Genomic DNA, 23,319 nt, shown 5'->3' with positions numbered 1-23,319 from the left:
TTGGGGGAAGGGGATATATTTGTTAGGAACTATTTACAGGCACTGTCACGCTCTCTTACAGATTTACGAAAGAGAGGACTATTGGCACAAACACCGCCTCTAGACTTTTCTTTACACAAAGTGGAACCAGGAGACTGGATTCTTATCAAGACCTGGAAGACTGAAAAACTCCAGCCCCAGTGGGAAGGTCCATACCAAGTTCTCTTAACTACAGAAGCTGCAGCACGAACAAGAGAGAAGGGGTGGACACACGCATCCAGATTTAAGGGACCTGTAGAGGCGCCACAGGACCCTGATACGAACTCAGATTGGACTTGTATTCCTGGAGAAAAACCTCTTACCTTACGATTTCGCAAAAAGACTTAATTCACAATGTTATTGTTATGTTCTTTGATTTTTCTTAGTTTGCCTATGTCTTTATCAGGTGTGAAATGTAAGAAATGCAGAGATACAGTGGTCCTGTTTCAGGACCACATTTGGGGAAGAAAGGAAGGTAATTTCATTTCCCATACCTCAGTTCCTGAGAAATGTTGGGCAGAAAATACCACCCAACATCCATATACCCCTTGTGTATATACAGATTCCTAATACCACTCCTTTCCCTCTTAACGGTTGGAAAGGTGACTCAAGCCCACCATGCCCTGATGGACTCTGGTTTTGCATACACCAACGTACTGTTCCAATGAGAAGTTACACTCCACACTCGAAATTGCCTGTCCCTTTAAGACAGCCGGACTTAGTTCGAGTCCATCCAAATAACCATGTAAGTTTCGGTAATGTAATTGGGGGAGATAACCTTTTTGTAGATCTGGCAACTAAAATTGCAGGAACTTTTAATGTAACTAATTGTTGGGTCTGCGGGGGTCCACGGATGTCAGAACAATGGCCTTGGTGGGGAGAACCTCTCAATTCATTGACCATGATTTCCCGCATTTGGACAACTAACCGAACGAGATCAAGAGAAACCTGGTCTCTCTCTAATGTCCCCTCTGGTTTTTATTGTCTCTCACGAGCCGGCAAATACCCAGTAGGAGAAAGTCCCTGCAAGGCTGTATGGATTCGCATTTCGCGTGGTGTTTTCACTTGGTTTCCTAAACCTCAGACTTGGTTCTTATCCACTGTTTTTAAAACTAATTGCCTACCCCTGTCTAATAGCAGTATTCAGTTTTGGAATTGTACCACTTCCACCATCACAGGACCATACCAATCAAATCCTGTTCTTAAAAGAGTTTGGGAAAGGGGGTATGGAGTATCCCCAAATGGATTATTCTGGGTATGTGGTAATAAAGCTTATACTCGTCTTCCCTCACAGTGGAGTGGAACTTGTTTCCTAGGAATAATCCGCCCAGAATTTTTCCTTCTACCCCACGATCACGGTCATAAATTAGGCGTGAAGGTCTTTGATACATTACATCGTGAACCCCGCTCTACCACGGTACATTTGGGAGAATGGAGAGATGATTGGCCTCCAGAGCGCATAATTCAATATTATGGTCCCGCTACATGGGCTCAAGATGGATCTTGGGGTTATCGTACTCCTATATATATGTTAAATCGCATAATTCGCTTACAAGCAGTGCTTGAAATTGTTACAAATCAAACAGCTATAGCCCTGCAATTACTTGCATCCCAGCAAGGTCAAATGCGCTCTGCTATATATCAGAACCGTCTAGCCCTAGACTATCTCCTAGCCACGGAAGGAGGTGTATGTGGCAAACTTAATTTGACTAACTGCTGCTTACAGATTGATGATAATGGAAAAGCCGTTCGTAAAATCGCTGATAATATTCGTACATTGTCCCATGTATCGGTTCAAACCTGGCATCCTTTCCCACAATTTAATTGGATGGACAAATGGTTTGGAGGAACCTGGTGGCGTACCTTCTTGTGGGTCATCGGAGGTATTTTATTCCTCCTACTTATTTTGCCCTGTATTATTCCCTGTCTACGCAGCCTGGTGATTTCCATGGTCGAACAAGCTATGCAACCAGGGGGGATGGGAGACCCTGTAAGACTTTTATTTCAGCGTGAGATTAATGTATCATAAAACATTTCTCTTCCCTAGCTTAGAATCCCCATTCATATCTATACATATATTCAACACATTTTAAAGAGAGAAAGGGGTGGATTGTGATATAGAGAATTTAGGTTAAAAAGACTTAAGTTAAAATGTGATGATTAATCATAAACAGGGAAGCCAGAACGGACAGAGAGTTTACTAGCAGTCAAGGACAGAAGGAGCTGCTGAATATGTTTTTTTAACCTATCTTTTCATGGTCATAGTGAGAGACATGCAGGAGACAAAGGATTGATAAGAAGTGTGAGAAACAGAATTTAGTGAATGTAGAGTTCACAGCGTACGTAACGAACGTGATAATTAATAATGCAGTTATACTTAGAATGTTTTTGTAATACTAACCAATTAAAACAGTATTAATAAGAAGGGGAAGGGCAAATAATAAAGGTATAAAAATCAATGCACTGTATGTATCGGGGCTTAACTGGTGAGAAACCAGTTGAGTCCAACTCTGCAGACTTGTAAATAAAGCTTGTCGTGTCATCAGTTTTAAAGAGACTCATGTGTGAGAAGTTTTATTTCTGACAACCTGTTGTCATTCTATATCCTGTCGCTTCTCCGCTGTTCAAATTCAGATTCTATGCTTCTTTTGGTTCACTGTTTTTCTTAACTGATACTTTCTGAAGTACAATGTTAATGCTGGGAGCATTAAACCGTTCATATCAGTTCCACTGTGTTCACAATGTTGGAAAATAATCAATCCACCCTGTAGGTTAAAAAATGTTCAATATGTGCTCTCTCTCGCTAACGATGCTGCTTATACAGACTTTTCTTTGTAGTCCATTTTTTCATAAGGGCATGCGATGTGAGTGTATTTTACCTTTTCCTTGCTGAAAACGAATACAAAGAATATACAGTATGCAATTAGTCTGTCATTCAGTTGTGACAATCGATGGTTAAAGAGTATCAGCGAAAGAAGACGTCACCATTTTAAAGTCGTTAAGGGGTCTGGGACAGCGTGGTTGTTACCCGAAGAGAAATAAATTGGAGACGCCACTGTTATAAGTTTTATACAGCTTTCCCTGGCGGGAAGATTAATGTGTTCCATCAAAAGTACGCAATGTTCTCTGCTCAGGTTAATGTAATCTGAGCTCTCCCTCTCATTCCATGTGACATCCTGAACTCTGTCTCAACATGTATCAACATTACAACTAACACGTTAACAGCAAACTTTGCTTGTTGGCCTCGTCATTCAATGTTTAAACAATAGAACTGAGCCGCACCAGAGATAAGAAGACGAGACAAACTCTGTGTGTGTATCAGTAAGTGCATGCGAAGCGCATTAGAACGAAGTGCACATCATTAAAGTTGCCCGCCCGAAAAGAGTAGCGTGCATTGACAGATAGACGGCGAAACCTCATTTTCCTAGACCAGATTTGATGCATAAAGACCCTTGACGCTATAAAACCATTGTGCCACGGAATAAATAGGTCTTTCATCCATCATATCCAGCGGTACAAACCCACTAGACTACCACTGATAAGAGCACGACCTATCACCATCGATGCCTTAACAATTGAAAACCCAGTGCGTCCTATAATGTGTGGTCCAAAATTGCATGAGGAATACGAACTGTGACTTTAACATGGTTTCAAGTTATACCAATACCTCTCTGTGTTATTGGATGCGTCTATCGACACAGTATCAAATAGACACATTGAAGAGGAATGAAAATATGCCTTTAAAGTTGAGATCCGAGGCAACTCGCAGCACACCCTGGCATAGTTGGATGCGGTGATCGTGATATGAGCCAAAACGTGGAATTTATCAGACACAAGGGGTCATATTGGGACTAATGTCATAGATAGGAAACGGGATGAGGTTATGTGGAAGGAATATAGTGAACGATAAGGGAATATAAAAATCAGGAATGCAAGGGTGACAATTTCTAGATTTCCTGTGCTATCTGCCAGTAAGGGCAGGAACGGGAAGTAAAGGCAGATGAATGCTAGGTGGAAGAATTGTTGCACCCCCGACCCAGTCGGGGGAGGTGGAGAAGCTGCTACCGGCGCCCAGACAACCTAGTACAAGTGTGCAGTCGTTGCGTGGCTTTGGCAGTTTGGACCAGTCCAGGCGTTGATAAGTATAATTGGGAAGGGCTTGAATATTGTAGTTTGAAATCAGCTTTTGAATTTGTAATAAACATTTGTATAAACTGAACTGCTCTCAGTGTGGGTGTCTATTTTCTTTCGGTAGCTCGAACACTGTGACCAATCTAAAACGAACAAACTGAAAGGTACAAGTTTACCCATGATAATTGGCACTGCGAGCAGGGTTGGTCTCAAGGTGATTCGCTGAAAGAAAGAGGTGAGCCCTGAGCATTTCTTGATTCCGGGATGGACTTCCAAATGTTGGCCAATACTCTGTCTTTGTTGGGACCACCCCTCAGTTGGGATGAGAAGTTAGATCCATCAAGTGCACCTCTGAGAGAGCGGGTTGCCACTCTCCTTCGAGAAAGTAAATTTCCTGTTAAAAAGGGGACGCTGACGGATGGTTTTTGGCTGCTGGCCCCAGCCTTACGCCACTCCGTTCAGCGTGAAGCAGAATCAGTTCAGCGAGAAGTAGAATCTCAGCGTAAGAGAGAGCAACTAGAGGAGGAGCTAGAAGCCCTGCGACAACGCTGTTCCATGATGAGCGAGATTGTTCGCACCAGTCAGGACAGAGCCAAAGAATAGGAGGATAAGCATGTCCAAATGATCTGCCATAATATTAAACTCCGGCAGCAGCTCTGTGCAGATAAAGAAAGGCATGGAGTAGAACACGATCCACATCGTATTCGAGCCATGATAAGGAATGGCAACGATCCTGATGTAATTGATGAATGGGACGGGAATATCTGGAATGATGACAATGGTAATAATGCAGATACTCCTCAGCATGTGCCTAACATACTACCCTCTCCATCTACTGTTCACGCCCACCCCGTAAGGCAGCAGATTTTCCAAACAGACGGAGAGGGAGAGGTGTGGAATGTAACTGATGAGATTGAAGAGGTAGATGATCCTCTGATCTCACTAGAGGACCCAGGGGAAGGTACGCGAACCCCTGCTTATGCTCAATAGCCCACCCCCTCTACAGGAAGGCCTAGGCCTCATCCCATCCACTGGGCAAAGGACCCTGTGGGTCAAAGTGGGAGCAGAGGTCAAGAGCAGTCAATGATCCGTGACTTCTCTGTAAAAGAGCTGGGTGCCATTGGAGATCGATTTAAGCAAAAGGCAGGAGAAACTCTGGCAGCCTGGCTCCTGCGTGTTTGGTAGCAAGGAGGGGGGTAATGTACATTTAACTCCTGAGGAATTGTTGGGATTGACTACTGATATCTGGGTCACTGCTGAGCTGCGGGGTAGAGGAAGAGAGGTGGATTATTTACTTGCCACTCTAGGGGATGCCCTGCTACGAGTATACCCATCACCAGTAGATTGGGATTTACATTTGCAGAACAATTGGGGCACCCCAGAGGAGGGTATAGCAGTAATTCGTCAGCAGGCCCTGGCCTCTGCCTTGTATGCAGGGTGTTTGAGGCTGTGGGGACATGGGGGGAGCCCTGATGAAGAGATATTCACAGCTGAAATGCATACCAGATTGGCTCGTTCCGCCCAACCCACTGTACAGGGACTGGTTCTGTCCATAACTAGTCCGCTAATTGGGCACCCTGTGTCTGAGGCGGTGCATGCCTTATCTGGGCTTAGAGAATTAGAATTGGGAGGTAAAATCCACTCACGTACAGCCCAGGTTAAATCAGACAAGCAGGATGAAAAGAGAGGGGCTGCTACTAATATCGGCCCGACAAGAAAGGACCTTTTTCTAACTTTGTTAAAGTTAGGCGTACCTAAAAGTGATATTGATGGGAAACCTAGTGCAGTCCTTTATGCCCTTTATAAGAGGAAGGCAGGGGAACATCTTCCCCAGCTGTTAAGTGTTCCTGGGCCAGCTGTGCCTTCTGCTCCCACTGCTGCTGCTATCGAGCCGACTTCTCCTGGTCTAGTTACCAGTGATGAGATATAAACAATTGGTTAAAAAGGCTCTTATGGATAATAGTGGCATGTGGGCTTGGAAGCACCCGAACCCTACTAAAGCATGAGGGTGTGGGCAGGGCCCCCGTGTCTACTCCATTGAGATACGGCGGATACATGGGGACCCGCGGCCCTACATACCATTAACAATCCATTGGGGTGGGGGTAATGACCTCCAATATTTGGCCTTGGTCAACACCGGTGAGGAGCACTCAATGATTCCTGGTAACCCCGATCTCTGGACTGGATCGACATTTCGAATGGGGGGACGGGAGGAGTGATCACCCTGGTGAAGGAAATAAAAGTCCGCACCACGGTGGGTGATGGCCCTTCCCCTATATGGTTACATGCCCTGGTGGCTGCCACTGACGAGTCTATCCTGGGTATCAATATGTTGGCCAGTATGGCCCTTGATACTAGCCAAGGGGAATTTGCATTTGGAATCCGGACTGTTACTAAAAGACTAGTGGTGGGTTGGGCTAAGTGGGATCCTGTGATGGTGCCTCCCCCCACCCCCGAAACCAGTATGCATTCCACAATATCACCTCCCTGGGGGGGCAGGAAGAGATTACTGCCACCATCGATGCTTTGCAAGAAGAAGGGGTAATGAGGCCCTCAACGTCGCCCTTTAATAGCCCTGTTTGGCCAGTCCAGAAGCCAGATGGCTCCTGGAGAATGACAGTTGACTATAGTTTTTTGAAAAAATATGCCCACCACTGGCTTCAGCAATTCTGGTCATTGTTACCCTTATTGAAAACGTTGCTACTGGGAACTCAGGAACCTGGTATGATCTCGCTAATGCTTTCTTCAGTATTCTTATAGCTGAGGACTCACAGGATGAGTTCGCCAGTAGGGGCGCCAGTATACCTTCACCTGCCTACCTCAGGACTATGTACACTCTCCCACTATTTGCCACAGCCTAATTGCCCGTGATTTGGAGATGGTGCTAGTATCACCTTCCCTCTCAATTCACCATTATATTGATGATGTGATGATCCAAGAGGCACGCAAGAGATGGTACAGGAAGGTAAGGAGAGTGTCCAAAATACCCTGATGCAAAGATTACCCGCCAAGGTACAGGGCCCATCCCAGACGGTCATCTTCCTTGGAATTCAGTGGCATGCTGGAGAACAGTTGGTTCCCGATAAAGTTCGCAATAAGATTGCAGTCTTGGCCACTCCTACTAGTAAAAAAAGAGACCCAGCATTTCCTAAGATTATTGGGATACTGGCGACGCCATATTCCTCACTTGGTGTTGCTTTTACGTCCTCTATACAAGATTACCCGAAAGAAAACAGACTATGTATGGGATGATGATTAGGAAAGGATGTTCCAGTCTGCCAAGCAGGCTATTCTTCAGGCCCTGTCCATTTCTCCCCACATCCCAAATACCCTCTATGAACTACCGGTCTCCATTATTGATCATGTGGCCTCCTGGAGCCTCTGGCAGAAACAAGAGGGCCACCAAGTCCCACTGGGATTCTGGTCACAAACCATGCCTGAGGCTGACACTCATTATTCTGCTTTTGAACAACAGTTTTGAATAACACTAGCCTGTTACTGGGCACTGCTGGAGACTGAAAGAATGACAGGCGATGCAGATGTACAGTTGCGACCCGCACTTCCAATAATGAACTGGGTCCTGGCTAATGATGCTAATCTAAAGATCGGGCGGGCTCAGCAGTCTTCTATTGTCAAATGGAAGTTATATATTCAGATTTATGTGACCAGAGGGCCTGAAGGGGTGAGCCACATACATGAACAGGTGGCTGATCTTCCATCTCATCATGAGGACATTAAACCCACCTTGCCCCCTCCCCTACCCCCTTCACCAGTTCAGTGGGGTAAACCATATGATTCGCTCACTCCAGGAGAACAAGAGGATGCCTGGTTTACTGATGGTAGCAGCCGGTGGGTGCAAGGAAAGCAGAAGTGGAAGGCGGCGGCTTACCATCCCAGGTCAGGAACTCACTTATTGGAGGAGGGGGGATGGTGGGCCAGTCAGTATGCTGAGTTGAAGGCAGTCACTTTACCACTAGACCCTGACACCCTCTTCGCTTGTTTACTGTTTCCTGGGCCGTGGCTAATGGAGTAGTGGTATGGATGCCTGATTGGCAAAAGAATGACTGGCTGGTACATGACTGCCCAGTTTGGGGCAAACCGTTGTGGCAGCTGTTGTGGGATGCTTTCCATCACCGTGAGATGACCGTATATCACGTTGATGCCCATACCAATGCGACGACGAACATGGGACAACATAATGCAGTAGCAGATCAACTTGCCACTATCAGCCGCGCCAATACTGTCCCCCTGGCTCGATGGGCACACGAACAGAGTGGCCATTTGGGGGAGAAGGGATCAGCTATGTGGGCCCATACACATGCCTTACCCGTCCATCAGGACGATGTCCACATGGTCGTGCGTACGTGCCCAGCATGCCAGCTTGTGAAGTCCCGCACCGTTCCTCCTGGTCCGCATGGCCAAATAAGAGGGGGAACTCGCTCAGCTGTGGTCTGGCAAATTGATTACATAGGCCCTATGCCAGACTGTATGGGTAAACGTTACGTCCTAGTAATGGTTGACACCTTTTCGGGCCTGGTTTTTGCTTTTCCCACCAAGACAGCTGACCAAGCTAGCACTATCCAAGGACTAAACCACTTAATTTCTCGTTATGATGTACCAGAGGAAATTTAGTCTGATAATGGTTCGCACTTCTCTGGGAAGGCAATCTGTGATTGGACAGCTGACAACAGTATTTTATGGGTCCACCATATTCCTTATTACCTGCAGGCTGCCGGGTTAGTTGAACAAATGAATGGCTTACTGAAGGAACAAATTCATTTGTTAACACCACTGGGGACCCTGAAGGGGTGGTGCCATGTGCTCCAGCAGGCAGTCGACAATTTGAATCATCGCCTTTTGAAGGGAGGTACACCTTTCCACTGACTTCTTCACGTTTCTGAACTGTAGCCTATTCCAGAGGAAAAACAGTCATTGCCCCCCATTCCCGAGCCAGAGAATGCCGGACAAGAGGTATGGGTGGCACCAACAGGTAGTGGCCCTCCTGTAAAAGGTGAAATAGTGACACCTGCCCAGGGTAACACTTGGTTGGTAGCTATTGAGGGAGTTTGTTTAAACACTGAACACTTACAGCATCGTGAGTGACATACGTCAGGTTTCTTTGTTCCAGGTCCTCCGTCTTGTGCTCCTGCTGATTTGGCTTAACAGCTGCTTTGATGCCAGCAATTGGATTTGTAATGTCGAGGACGTTCCAAGGGAGTTGCCTGTGGGAGACACGGTCCGATATATCCACTAATATATCAGATATCGTTCAGCATGTTTCAAAATCTGTTCATGAGCTCCAACGTCTGGGTATTGTGGCTCACAATGATAGTTTGAGCCTTGATTGGAATCCTTTTTCATGGTTAGCTGGTACATTTCTGGGATTGGGCCACAATATTCCCTGTTGGTTGCTCACATTATTGCTTATTTTTGTGATTATTATAGTTTTAGTTTTTCACTCCTTCTGTACTCAAATGCTTGTAAGGTCTCGTAAATGACAGGTTGCGACCAAGGGGTGGAATGTAATGGAGGATTTAGACCAGCTGATGCAAGAAGGGATGCAGTTGCATCAGAAGACAATCTAAATTCTACCATGGGGCCCAGGGATGCAGTTGAATAGGAAGGCAATCTAATTTACACCATGAGGCCCAGGATGCATATGAATTAGTAGACACATCTAAATTCCACCATGAGGCCCAGAGATACAGTTTTCTTTTGTTGGTCGCAGACTGTCAGGAGACCTTGAAGATAATTAAATCATTTATTCAAGGAGATAAGCTATGAGTAAACAACTTTTGGGTAACACAAGCCATGGTCCCACTGCTGAAGTTTGAGACTCTCAGAGAGGTGGCAACATCTCTCAGCAAGAAGAAGAACTTCTAGACTCCAACCAACGTCCAGGTCGGGGGAGGTGGAGAAGCTGCTACCAGCGCCCAGACAACCTAGTACAAGTGTGCAGTTGTTGTCTCGCTTTGGCTGTTGGGACCATTCCAGGCGTTGATAAGTATAATTGGGAAGGGCTTGAGTGGGAATGGTAGGTTTAGAACCATGGCTCGAGACCCAATTGTTACTGAAAAATTTTTCTTGAGAGAAATTGTCTTTGCGCATTTCGTTTGGAGCACTTAAACCATGCACATAACGAGTTTATTAGGTACAATTAAAACAGTGGTTTTCAAACCTTTTTATTTCCACTCACATACCAGCTGAAGCAATCCCTCACTAATCGCAGAGCATTGCTTCAGGTGAAATGTGAATTTGCAAGGCAGTTTGAAAACCACTGGTCTAAACATTCATCTCTTGCATCAACCTGGTGAACCTCTTCTGGACTTCCTGCAAAACAAATAGATCTTCCCTCAAGTAAGGAGAGCAGAATTGCATGCAGTACTCACATGTGGCCTCATCAGTTACTTGTACAGTTGCAGTATATCTTCCCTGCTCCTAAATGTAATCCCTCCGGCAACATTCCATTTGCCTTCTTGACAGCCTGCTGCACCTGCAAACCAACATTTTGTGATTCATGAACAAGCACCCCCAAGTCATTCTGCTCGGCAGCATTCTGAAATTGCTTGCTATTTAAATATATTCTGATCTTCCATTTTTTTCCTTCCAAAGTGGATAACCTCACATTTGCCAAAATTGCACTCCATCTGGTATTTCTACTGGTTAAAATTGAATTAAATATTTGGAGAGAAAACATTGGATCAGAGGATAAAGGAACCTAATGGGAGTTGTGTACTAGCACCAAACCGAAGGTAATAATTGCCCATTCAGATGACCTAACATTATCTCTCTGCAGACTATCCATACCCTCAGCACAATTTGGTTTTCTACGCAATTTAGTGTATTCATCAAATGTAGATACACTAAATTGTGTTCCCTCTTCCATGTTGTTAATTTATAACATGAACAGTTTTGGGCCCAATCTAGAGCCCTGCTGCACAAAGGATCACCACCAATTTCCAACCAGAAAAACACCCTTGCATCCCAACTCTCTACTTTCTCTTGGTTCACCATGCTAACACATCATACACATGATTAAATTCTGTATACAACATTTATGCAACACATTATTGAATGCCTTCCAGAAATCCAGGTTGATGACTCCAGTACATTTGTCAAACATGAGCTGTACTTGCTGAATACATGCTTCCTCTGCCTTTCCAGATGCATTGCGATTTATTCTTTAATGATAGATTCAATAATTTTCCCAATTAAAGATGATAACTAACTGGCCTATAGTTCCCTGCTTTTTGACCACATCCTTTTTTTATATAATACTGCATGATATTCGCCATTTCCAATTCACCAGGACCTGCCTAGATTCCAGGGAATTTTGGTAAATTATCATGAAATCCTTGAATATAACTTCTGCCATTTCTTTTTAGTACCCTGGGATGCATTCCATCAGGATCAATTGATTCATTTATCTTTAGATGAGTGGTTCTCAACCTTTTACTACCACTTTAAGTATTCCCTATGCCATGGGTGCTCTGTGATCAGCTAGGGATTACTTAATGTGGTATGTGAGTGGAAAGAAAAAGTTTGAAAACCTCTAGTCTTTGTCCATGTGCCCCAATTTGTCCAATTAATGTAATCCAAAGTCCTTGCATATGGCCCATGTCCCTTCACATCAATGAACCTGTCAAAACATCGTATTTAAAAATGAAAATTCTCTTTAGATTTATCAACAGAAGGGTTTAATATTATATGGCATGTTCTAAGTGACATCAGTGGGAACACTCGTTTAATCAAAGGGAATTTTATGATAGGAAAGCTCTGGAGTTCTTTGTCAGGAAAATTTCAAAAGGCACTTAAATATGCATAATATGAGAAGTATAGCTTTCTCATGCGAGCAAATGGTATTGGCAATGGAAGTAGGGAACAGAACCAGGGGTCTATTGGTGCATTGTAAGAATGTTGACTGTGAGATCTTGTTGATAAATATTACCAATCACGATAATTCGTGTGTTGGAGATGCTGGCGAATGATGAAAATAAACAGCAGGGTAGCTTCTGTATTTCAGACTCTTCATTAATCCTCTAGAGGTAATGATTCTAGTCCTGTTAGCAGTGTTGGTTCCTTAAGTTTTGTCATTGGAGAATGTCCAAATACGGTTCATTATAATTATCCAGGTATGAAATGATTTTCATATTATAGGCGTTTCATGCCTCTGGGAGAGTGCATGCTGGAATTTGAAAGAATAAGAATGGACTAATTTGAAATCTGTCGAAATTAAAAGGCGCCTTTTAATTAAAGTGGTGATTGAGAAGATTTTTTCCTGCAATGGGACAAAGGGGAACAGACTCAGAATATATATAAAAATAGTTACAATTAGGCAGGTAACAAAAGCTTGTGGGAAGAAAACAGGAGAATGATGTTTAATGAGATAGTAAATAAGACACGGTGGAATGGCAGGGCATACACGTTGGGCAAAATGACCTAATTTCGCTCCCATGTCTTATGGTCTAATATTATTGCGAATGAATAATTCACTGGCTGGAAATCCCTTTGCATATTTTTCTCTGTTAATTTTGTTCTTTGTTCCCTTTCACCTAGGGCTGCAATTCCCGATCAATATAACTGTTCGTGACCCTCATTATTTCCCAAAGCACAACGACCAATACTTTATTTATTTTGTCTCTCGTATCTGTGTCCTATTTCTGTGTGAATCCTTGGATTAATTGTTGCTCATTTTATCTAAGCACATACATAAATCTCAATCTCAGTCAACCAAATACTTTCACCAATGCACCAAGACTGAATTGCGTTATTCATGACATTCACTCAACAGAACGTGGTGCATAAAACATCCTGAATGATTTCTGATCTTGTGAAAATAAATATCTTTTGTTTTGCCTGACATCCAGAAATCCTTGGAAGTAACGTGTTAATATTACGGAGAATGCATCAACCGTTAACTCCTCATGATCATCGACTTGGTTTATCAACCACAGAGGTAGTTAGAGCTGAATGTCAGGAGCACAGGAGCCCAATGTGATCATAAAGATCTAATCAGGAACATCAGCAGACTCTGGGATTCAGAGCTGTAAGAAAAAAGTGTTGGAGAAATTCAACAGGTTACGCAGCATCTATGTGAAGTAAAATGCTACAGACTTTTCAGACCCGAGAACTTCTATTGGAGTGGTGAAAATCAGGAAGATACCTGAATAAATGTCAGGGGGTGGAGGTGAGTGCAGTGGAAAAAGGTAATGGAAGGGGAGAAGCAAAGGTGAACAATAAAGAGGTAATAGGTGGATTAAGGTGAGAAGGTAGAGGGTGAAAAGCATAAAATTGAGAGTGCGCAGGTAAGCAGAATAGAGTTATGACACGACTAGGAAGTGTGGGGATGGCGAGCTGGAGAAGAGCGATGGAGGAGTGAGGAAAGAAAGGTGTGGTGGGGTTAATGAAATTTGGAGAAGTTGATACTTATGTCACATGGCTGCAAATAAACAATTTTCCTATGACGTGTTTCTCTGGTGTTTTAATGTTTCGCTTGCAGAGGAAAGTTGCCTCATTGTGTGTGTATCACTAATCAGGCTTAGAAAGCCCTGCCCCATGGGTTACATATTTGAAACGCCACGTACAGCAGACTACTAAAAATTATAGATAAGATAGAACACTACAGCACAGTACAGGCCCTTCAGTTCTCATTGATGAGCAGACCTGTATATTTCTTCAAAGAATGTACTAAACCCACCCTATCCCATAACGCTCTATTTTTCTTTCATCTGTCTGAGTCTCTTAAATGCACCCGTTTCCAGCTTCCACCATCATTTTGTGTTTGTTGGTGTTTGGTGAGAAAACCTACCCATGCCCTTATAATGTTTTAGACCTCTATCAAGTCTCCTCTCATCTTTCTTCACTCCAAAGAGAAATGCCCCAGCTCTGCTAACCTTGCCCCATAAAACTTGTTTCCGAACCCAGGAAACATTCTGGTAAATCTCCTCTGCACCATCTCCATGGCTTCTATGTCCTTCCTATAATGACCTCTCTACTCTTGAATTCAATCCCCCATTAATGAAGCCCAGCATCCCATAGGCCTTCTTTACTATCCTATCAACCTGTGTAGCAACCTTGAGGGATGTATGGATTTGAACTCCAAGATCCCTCTGTTCATACACACTCTTAGGTAATTGTTTGTAGTCAGCCTCACACTTAACTGGATTGACCCTCATCTGCCATTTTTCTGCCCAACTCTGCATCCTGTCTATATCCTTCGTAACCTTTGACAACCTTCAACTACATCCACAACTCCATCCGAGATGTCACCCACAAACTTACTGATTCATCCTTCCCACTCTTCATCCAGGTCATTTATATAAATCACAAAGAGCAAGGGTCCCGGAACAGATCCAGATAAAATACTTTCCTTCCACTACTACTCTCTGCTTTCGTCCAGAAAACTAATATTTATCTATTCAGTCAAGGTTCCACTGATCCCATGACTAATGATTTTCTGGATGAGTCTCTCGTGGGGGGGCCTTGTCAAGTGCCTTGCTAAACTCCATGTAGACCACGGACCTACACTAATCATTTTCTTTATTAATAACTGTTAGGAATTAAAGTACCTTTAAAGAAATTGCTCGAGACAAAAATTGAGAACAAAGAACATTTATTACTACAACAATGCAAAGTTGGGTGCTTCCCCTTACCCTGGGAATACACACACATACTGGGGCTCACCCAACTTTTATACAGTCAATTTCAGTATCAGAATGCCCTCCCCCTTACATTCTTCTGCCCCCTGGATGGGTTTGGCATAGGTAATTCTTCCTGCCTACGTGCAGTTTCAGTACACTTGGAGGACCAGGGGGTATCCTGTGGGTGCCCCATCATGTCATTGTCCTTATTCACACCTTCCTGATTCTCTGGGCTACAGTCTCTTAATATGCAGAGTTGACTCATTCTATCTAGGGTTGGCTAATTTCATATGTATAAATCTGTGTATGGTTAGCTAATTAGAAATGTATGACTTGGTACTTCTGTCCAGGGCTAGGAGACCCTTATCTGATCCAGACTACCTCAACTTCCTACATTCTATTGTACCTTACCATTCCTTATCTTAGTCCTATGGTCTTGTCACAAAGGATAGAAGATTCTTATGTTAATCGTGCTGACTCTGCTTTCCTGCATCCTAAGCCCCAAACTTATCCTGTTTGAACTGGTTTCAGCCATTTTACTGATGAACTTTAGTTTCTTCCATGTTCATAATTTTAGGTCAATTTTCCCATCTCTCACAATCCTCACTTTTCTTTTAGATCAGTAATACTGATCTTTCACCATGATCAGTGTTACTGATCTTTGGTTACTAGTGTCAGTGTGACTGATCCCCCCCCCCCCCCACCCCCTTTCCTCACTTTTCTTTTAGATCAGTAACACTGATCTTTCAAGTGTAAGGTGTAGTTTTACCCAGCTGGTCAATAACCAAATTGTAACACCTGTGTAAAGTCTTTAGGTAGGGGAGCACCATGAAGGTCAGAGTAGCGAGTCCAGCTGCTTATTAGGGTTGCGAGTATCAGGCTCCAGTTCTCAGTAAAGAGTCTAGTCCATCCCACATCAGTCCGAAATTGCCACGTCTGAACATGGGCATGGGCAGATTCACGTTGAAACATTGAAGCAGTGTCTTTGAACCACCCGACTTTTGTAAGCGTTGTCCTGACGAAGTCTGTGAGAGACGCTGCCTTCAGCAGCGAACGAGTAGCAGTCTGTGAGAAACGCTGTCTTCAGCAGCGAACGAGTAGCAGTCGTCAGGCGGTTCCGTTGAATTGTGGCTAGTATCTGATGTCCTCTTCAGCCCCGAACCCTAGGGCCACCGATCTCCGAAGGCTGTTTGGAGCCTGATATTAAAGTGTCAAGCAGCTCACGTTGTTGGAAACTGGTGCTCCCCTTCACGGGGTGATGAAAAGAGACCAAGCTGGGGGGGGATTGTTTCTTGTGATTTAACTGTGTGTTGCAGCTTGTCTGCTAACATTAGCATATGTATCATTGAACTTGTGAGTTGCAGCCTGTCTGTGTACATTAGCATATGTATTAACTCTCTCTCTCTCTGTTACATGTACAATCCTGACTACCATTCTGTCTGTCTTTGTCCCACCATGTCCTTTGTGCTATCGCTTCAAAACTCCTGTCTTTAATACCTGTGTAGGCTAAGATACAAATTAGATGTACTCCACTAAAGCTGTTCAGTTCCCCTGGTCCGTATTGGAATCCCTTGTTAACCCATATCCCACTATGACTATACATTAAATCTATGCCCTGTCTACATTCTAAAGGAGCACAATTGTAACCTCTGCTGCCCCTATTCCAGGGGGACTTAAAACATTTACGAACAATATTCCAAAAAATGAGTAAAACAACAATGAAAGTAAAACCCATTGAAAGCAGCAATAAAATATAACAATAACTGAATAAACAACAATAAATGTAAAGCTCATTGAAAACAGCAATAAAATACAATAACTGAATAAACCACAATAAATGTAAAGCTCATTGAAAACAGGAATAAAATACACAAAACTGAATAAACCATTAAAAAACGAATAAAATTGTAACATTATGGCACTTTGTCATTAATTCTTTGAATGTGGGTCCAGCCTTTCTCTCTTGTTCTTACTGCGGTGTCTGTAATTAAAAGTACACAGAAGGGACCATCCCAGGCAGGTTTTAGTTGATCCTCTTGCCATGCTTTTACATATAACCAATCACTAGATTTTAATAAAATGAATAACAATCTGACTTTCCTTTGTGTTAGTGTAAAAATTGTAAAATGAAACACAAACCATATTTGCATGGGTTTTGAATATGTTAGACCTTATTAAAATGCAGTTGGAGCTGCTTGTCTGTATGGGGCACAACCCTCCAATTTGTTAGAGTGAGTACATAACAGACATTGCAGCACAAGAGCCCCTGCAAGAGAACTTGAAACATATTCAACCTTTAGTTCTGCCTTAAGTAAAATGCCTTGTGCCACAGCTCACAGGAGCTGGCCTTATTTAAAACAGTCTGTAAAACAGGCACCAAAAAAAAGTTAAAAGATGTTCTTATGAAGATTGCACACACAATAATTTAAGTACAGGCTAGTTTCTATTATATTCCACTTAAAGTTCTGCTGCATGAATCCTGGAGCTTGTGGAGTCATTATTGAATCAAGAAATATTGGTACCATGCCAATCTCATTCTAACATGCCAATTTCTCCAGTCCTTAAGTCAAGATGTACTGAATAGCATCTGGTACAAGATTTGTGAGTTATTAATGATATTATTATTCTTATGCACCCAATTGTTCTGAACTATGCCACCAATTTAAATCATATTCCACCTATTGCAGTACTCACACAGCACCATAGACCAGTTCGCAGGTTTATTTCTCCATTAAGCTGAATCCAGTTGCGCAGGGTTTACCTCCGTGATTATTTACAATGTAACTTCCGCACTACCGGATTTAAATATAAACCTGATGAATGGGGGAAAGTTATCATGAATTAAATAACAGCGGCAATACAGAGAAATTGTGCTGAGGCATTAATTTCACTCCAGAGGAAAATGCACCAGAGAAATGAATGATTAAACTTATAGGAATCCCATAGGAATCCCCAGAGGTATCTTTATTCTCCAGAGGTGGGTGATCTTTAAACTCACGGACCTTGACTGCTGAATGTGTAGAAGAAATGTATTAAATGTGTTGATAGGGCTCCATACCTCTAACTGCAAGACAAGAGCCTGAAGCCTCAATTTCAAGTGCCACAGTGCACTTAAAGGGACATGCACACTCCTGCTTCAACTGGCTGAACCAGCCACTTTACACATCAGATCCTTTCTTTATCTTACATACACTTAAAATAAGACGTGTAGAACTCACCCTATTTGCGCAAACATTTCTCCCTGCAAATGTTATAACATCACTCAACTCTCAGGTACTCCCTGTGCAAAATCACATTTAAATACAATTTATTTCATAAATTGGAATTAACTGGTAGTTAAATTCGCTAATTCTACAGTATTGAAAAACGATCATTTATGACATTTAATTTTTAGCATGAATTTTAATCAATATTGGTCAGTGACTGAAGTGGGAAGTCGTGATTTATGAAATTATCTCTGGTCTCTACTCTCCCACTCCCTGCACTTTTCCCAACATTCAGGAGTTGGCACACAGTCCCTGCCTTTTTTTTTCATGTTACTCATCTACTATTCCTTTAACTGCTTGCATCAAAATGTTAGCCTTTGCTTTCTGCTTATCCTCAGATGTCTGGACAAATGCTTTTTGTGTGATCTGTAGAAGCTGGGTTATTCCCTGCTCATGCCAATTTTCTGTCTTTTGTAATTTTCTCCTAATATCTGGGGCTGAGTTGGTAACAAAACCTGTTAGTACCAATTGTTCCCCTGCTGGGGATTCTATGTCGAGACCCCCATATTGTATATATATTTGGTCCCAAAAATTGGTCTAACTGTTCGGCACATCCCTGGGGATCTTCTATCAGGGAGGTCAGTTCTTTCTTAAAGTTATACACTTCAGTACTGGTCAGGGGCACATTTACGAAACCGAGACCCTCTCCCATGGGAACTTCCCGCAGTGGTCTCATCCAATTGGTTTCTGGCTTATTAGGTCTGGGTTCCTGCTCCCTGGGAAATGAATCAAAGGGTTCTGCCCTTTCTTCCTGAAGAGTCTCACGCTGTTCTGAATTAAAGTTACCTCTCTCTCCTGTCAACAGAGGTGGTAATCGAGTGCTTTGTGAGCAAGTTATCATACCACTACTGCTCTCTTCTCTCTTCTCTAGTGGTGGGGGAGGTGGGGAAGGTGCAGAAGGGTAGGTCATAGGAGGGGAAGGAAAGATAGGAGCCGGCATAGGAGGAACATAAGGTGGAGGGAGGGAATGTAACACATCCCAACCCTGTGGTTCAGGGACAAGAGGTTCCTCCTCTCTCTTATTCCTGAATTCTTTCTCATTCAAAACCAGCTGTTCAATGGATCCCTTGAGCCAGCAGGCTGCATATTCCCTGCTCTCAACATTGTCTGGCTGGTTTTGATAGAGCCATAAGTTCAAAGCTTCACACATCCATTCATCCTCGGATCCGAATTTTGGCCAGTACACGGAGCTCCCTTTAACCGGGTATCTCACCCATTCATTACAACAATACCTGACCGTCGTCAGTTTGTCTTTACCGCGGGTCTTTCCTGTGCCCCACTCAGATAACATCATCCCAAGCGGGCTGTACGTAGCTATCTGGTGGTCACGTCCTGTGTCAGGACTCTCATCTCTACTGCCCGCTATTCCCATACTTAGGAACAAGTAAAATACTCTTACCGAGTTCTGGCAGTACTGCTCTAGCGCGCGTCCTTCCGCCGTTTGTTCTCAATGCCTCTTCTCGGATATCACTCGCTTCTTCCACTGACCAGCCGCCCGTCGCCCGTGAGTCCAGCTGAATCAGCCGGGGTGCACCTACTCTCGTCGTCGGGGTACTCTGTCAGTGGAGGGAGTGTGATCCCGGACGAGCCCCCATTTGTTAGGAATTAAAGTACCTTTAAAGAAATTGCTCGAGACAAAAATTGAGAACAAAGAACATTTATTACTACAACAATGCAAAGTTGGGTGCTTCCCCTTACCCTGGGAATACACACACATACTGGGGCTCACCCAACTTTTATACAGTCAATTTCAGTATCAGAATGCCCTCCCCCTTACATTCTTCTGCCCCCTGGATGGGTTTGGCATAGGTAATTCTTCCTGCCTACGTGCAGTTTCAGTACACTTGGAGGACCAGGGGGTATCCTGTGGGTGCCCCATCATGTCATTGTCCTTATTCACACCTTCCTGATTCTCTGGGCTACAGTCTCTTAATATGCAGAGTTGACTCATTCTATCTAGGGTTGGCTAATTTCATATGTATAAATCTGTGTATGGTTAGCTAATTAGAAATGTATGACTTGGTACTTCTGTCCAGGGCTAGGAGACCCTTATCTGATCCAGACTACCTCAACTTCCTACATTCTATTGTACCTTACCATTCCTTATCTTAGTCCTATGGTCTTGTCACAAAGGATAGAAGATTCTTATGTTAATCGTGCTGACTCTGCTTTCCTGCATCCTAAGCCCCAAACTTATCCTGTTTGAACTGGTTTCAGCCATTTTACTGATGAACTTTAGTTTCTTCCATGTTCATAATACCACGGACCTACACTAATCATTTTCTTTATTAATAACCTTCTCAAAAACTCAATTAGTTTCATGCGGTACAACCTTCCCTTTACAAATATATGCTGACTAATCTTAAGCAGTCTGTACTTCTCCAAATGCATATAGATCTTATCCTTAAAGACCACTGACTTATGACTCACCAATCAATAATTGAGGATTCCCCTGTTACTTTTATTATTAAACAAGGGGACTACATTTGCCATTCTTCAAAATCCGACAACTCCCCTGCAGACAAAGAGGATTATCATAGCAACTGCCCTGGCTATGTCTCTATCACTTTGCACAATAACCTGGGTTATATCGCGACTGACCCTGGGGACTTATCAACCTTGGTTTTTAAAAAGATCAAACATCTGTTCCTTAACCACCACATTGTCCAGTACACAGGCCTGTTTTATTTTGACCTCACCCTGATCAAGTTCATTCTTCTTGTGAATACTGAAGCAAAGTATTCATTTATGACCACCATAACCTCCTCCACCTCCAGACACATTGCCTCCTTTATCCTTCAGTGGCTCCACTTTCATTCTGCACATCTATTTGTTCTTTACATATGCATAGGGGCCTTGGTGCTCTCCTTAATTCTACATGCTCCCTTCGACCTCACCCAAGACCTTTCTTAAGCACCTTCCAGGCTACCATATAGTTCGCATGAACTCTTCCTGTTTTGACTTGCTATATCTAACACATGTTTCTTTCTACCTCTTGACTAGTCAACTCACCTGTTTTGTCAGGCACAGTTCCATTTTCCTTCCATCCTTATCTTGTCTCAGTGGGACAAACCTATCCTGAACCCAGTGCATGTGGTCCCTAAACTTGTTCCACGTTACTTTTGTGATTTTACCCTTGCCAATTTCCTCTCGCTAGTTCCTGCCTCAGCCCTTTATAAATAGCCCTTCCCCAGGGAAGTACTTCGCAATTTTGTGTTTTTATGCTTTCCACAGTGAAATCGCTCTCACCAAAATGCTCCCCCAATGAGAGGTCCGCCACTTGATCAGCTTCATTACCCAGAACTAGATCCAGAATGGCCTCTCCTCTCATTGGCCAGTCTATATACTGTGTCACCTGACAAACTCATCCACCTGCATCCACCTGACAAACTCAGCCCCATCCCTCTTGCAGTCATGACATGCCATTCAATATTATGGAAGTTGAATTCACCCATAACTACCATTCTGTATTTCCTGCAACTTTTGAAACTCTACCTGATTACCTGCTCTCGGTGTTCTATGGACTACTCCCTACTTCTGATATCCACCCACACTGACTCAGTAGACACTCACTCTGCAGTGTCCTCACTTTCTATAGCCGTGATAATATCCCTGACCTTTTCCACCTACCATTCTATTTTTTTTTTAATCCCTGTACCTGCATCAGCAAATCCCACTCTTCCTCCAGCGAAGTTTCAATAATGTAGTTCCTCATACTGATCCAGTCTAAATTCATCCCTTTATTCCAATACTCCCAGCGTTGAAATAGAAACATTTTTCAACCATTCTAACTGGGTACATTTATGTTTTATCCTCAGCATGTCCTTCCACACCAAATCATGCATTCTATCCTAATCTCTTCAGTCACCTTCTGTTTCCCACGCCACTGGCAATCCCATGTAATGGCTCAAGGATAAACCTCACCATGTATGTCTACCACAGCCACTGCCAGAAACAATAACTGCAAGCCCAAATCGATAAAAATTCCACCCATTAATAAATAAATAAATAAATATATGGATTTCCCATCAGGCCACACTTTGGAAGAATAATGAATTTTACTTGATGTTTCACATGGACATTGTTAGAAACATGCATGTTTCTGTGCTAGATGACCATGGTGTTCTTATCTTTCACTCTCTCACTTAGGGAATGTATGTAAATTTACAATAAATGTAAATGTAAAGCGTGGTCTGCACAGAGCAAGGAGGGTGCTTTGACACTGCTGGAGGTGGTGGTGGATCAGTTACACTAGCAGTGTTTACGAACATTGAAAACGACAGATGAAAATGCAGGCAATGGTGAGAATCAGCACGTGGAGGCAGATCAAGATGACAAATCTGATCACTCAATAATCGTATATGATGGTGTGGCAGATGATGTTTGTGCTCGTATGCCAGCATGTTGAAATAAGGACACCACACCAGAAGTTGTCAGCCAGCGAAGAGAAGAGCGTTTATTACCGTGTTATCATGCTTAATATAGACACAAAATAGGTGACCTGGCGTCATGATATCTGAAGTGCTAATGACCTCACGACATAGTTACGTTGAGTAGGCCAGGGATTCTCAGTAGACCTATGGGTGTTGCTGCGCCACTATGCCTTGTGGCTGTAGTGGCTAGTTGCCAGTAGATAGGAGGCTGTTGTGTCTAGCCATCACAAGACAGGAGGTGTTAGTGCTGTTTCTGCCCACTCCCTCCATGTGGACCTCTACACAGCTCCCCCTCCAGAACCAGCAGTAAGTGACCAACTGGTTCAGCGGTTCCAAATTAGTGTGGACATTCCACCATAGAACCGAGTAGGGAGAGTGAAGCTGACTTGCCATTCATGATGCAGTGCATCATGTATGAAGGCTGCTGGGGGAGGAAGTGATGTGTACCATACATCCTAACCAGGCTCAATCAAGTATAAAGGCACAAACAACAAATAAAAACAGTAGGAATCATGTGAATCGCTTAACATATGCAAAAGGTAATCACCAACAGTTGCAAAAAGTCAGAGTTGATTACAGATAATTGCAGTTAAGGCACATGAGAAATGCAGAACAGTATCAAACATTTAAGATGCATTACCGAAACTGGAAGTCCATACTCTAAGCCGGTTGTTGGTAATTGTCAGAGTCTATAGAGCTAATCTCAAAGTCTGGTCGGAAAGAGTTAACTGTAGAAAGTCAAGTATCAGCTAGAGTCTGCAATGGCACACCAGAGCTGATAGGTGGCGATCTGCGGAGCGACTATCTATTGCGGCTTAACGTCTATAGTGT

This window comes from Narcine bancroftii, chromosome 6, assembly GCF_036971445.1.
Source record: "Narcine bancroftii isolate sNarBan1 chromosome 6, sNarBan1.hap1, whole genome shotgun sequence".
NCBI lineage: Eukaryota > Metazoa > Chordata > Chondrichthyes > Torpediniformes > Narcinidae > Narcine > Narcine bancroftii.
Note: the sequence above shows the minus strand (reverse complement) of the source record.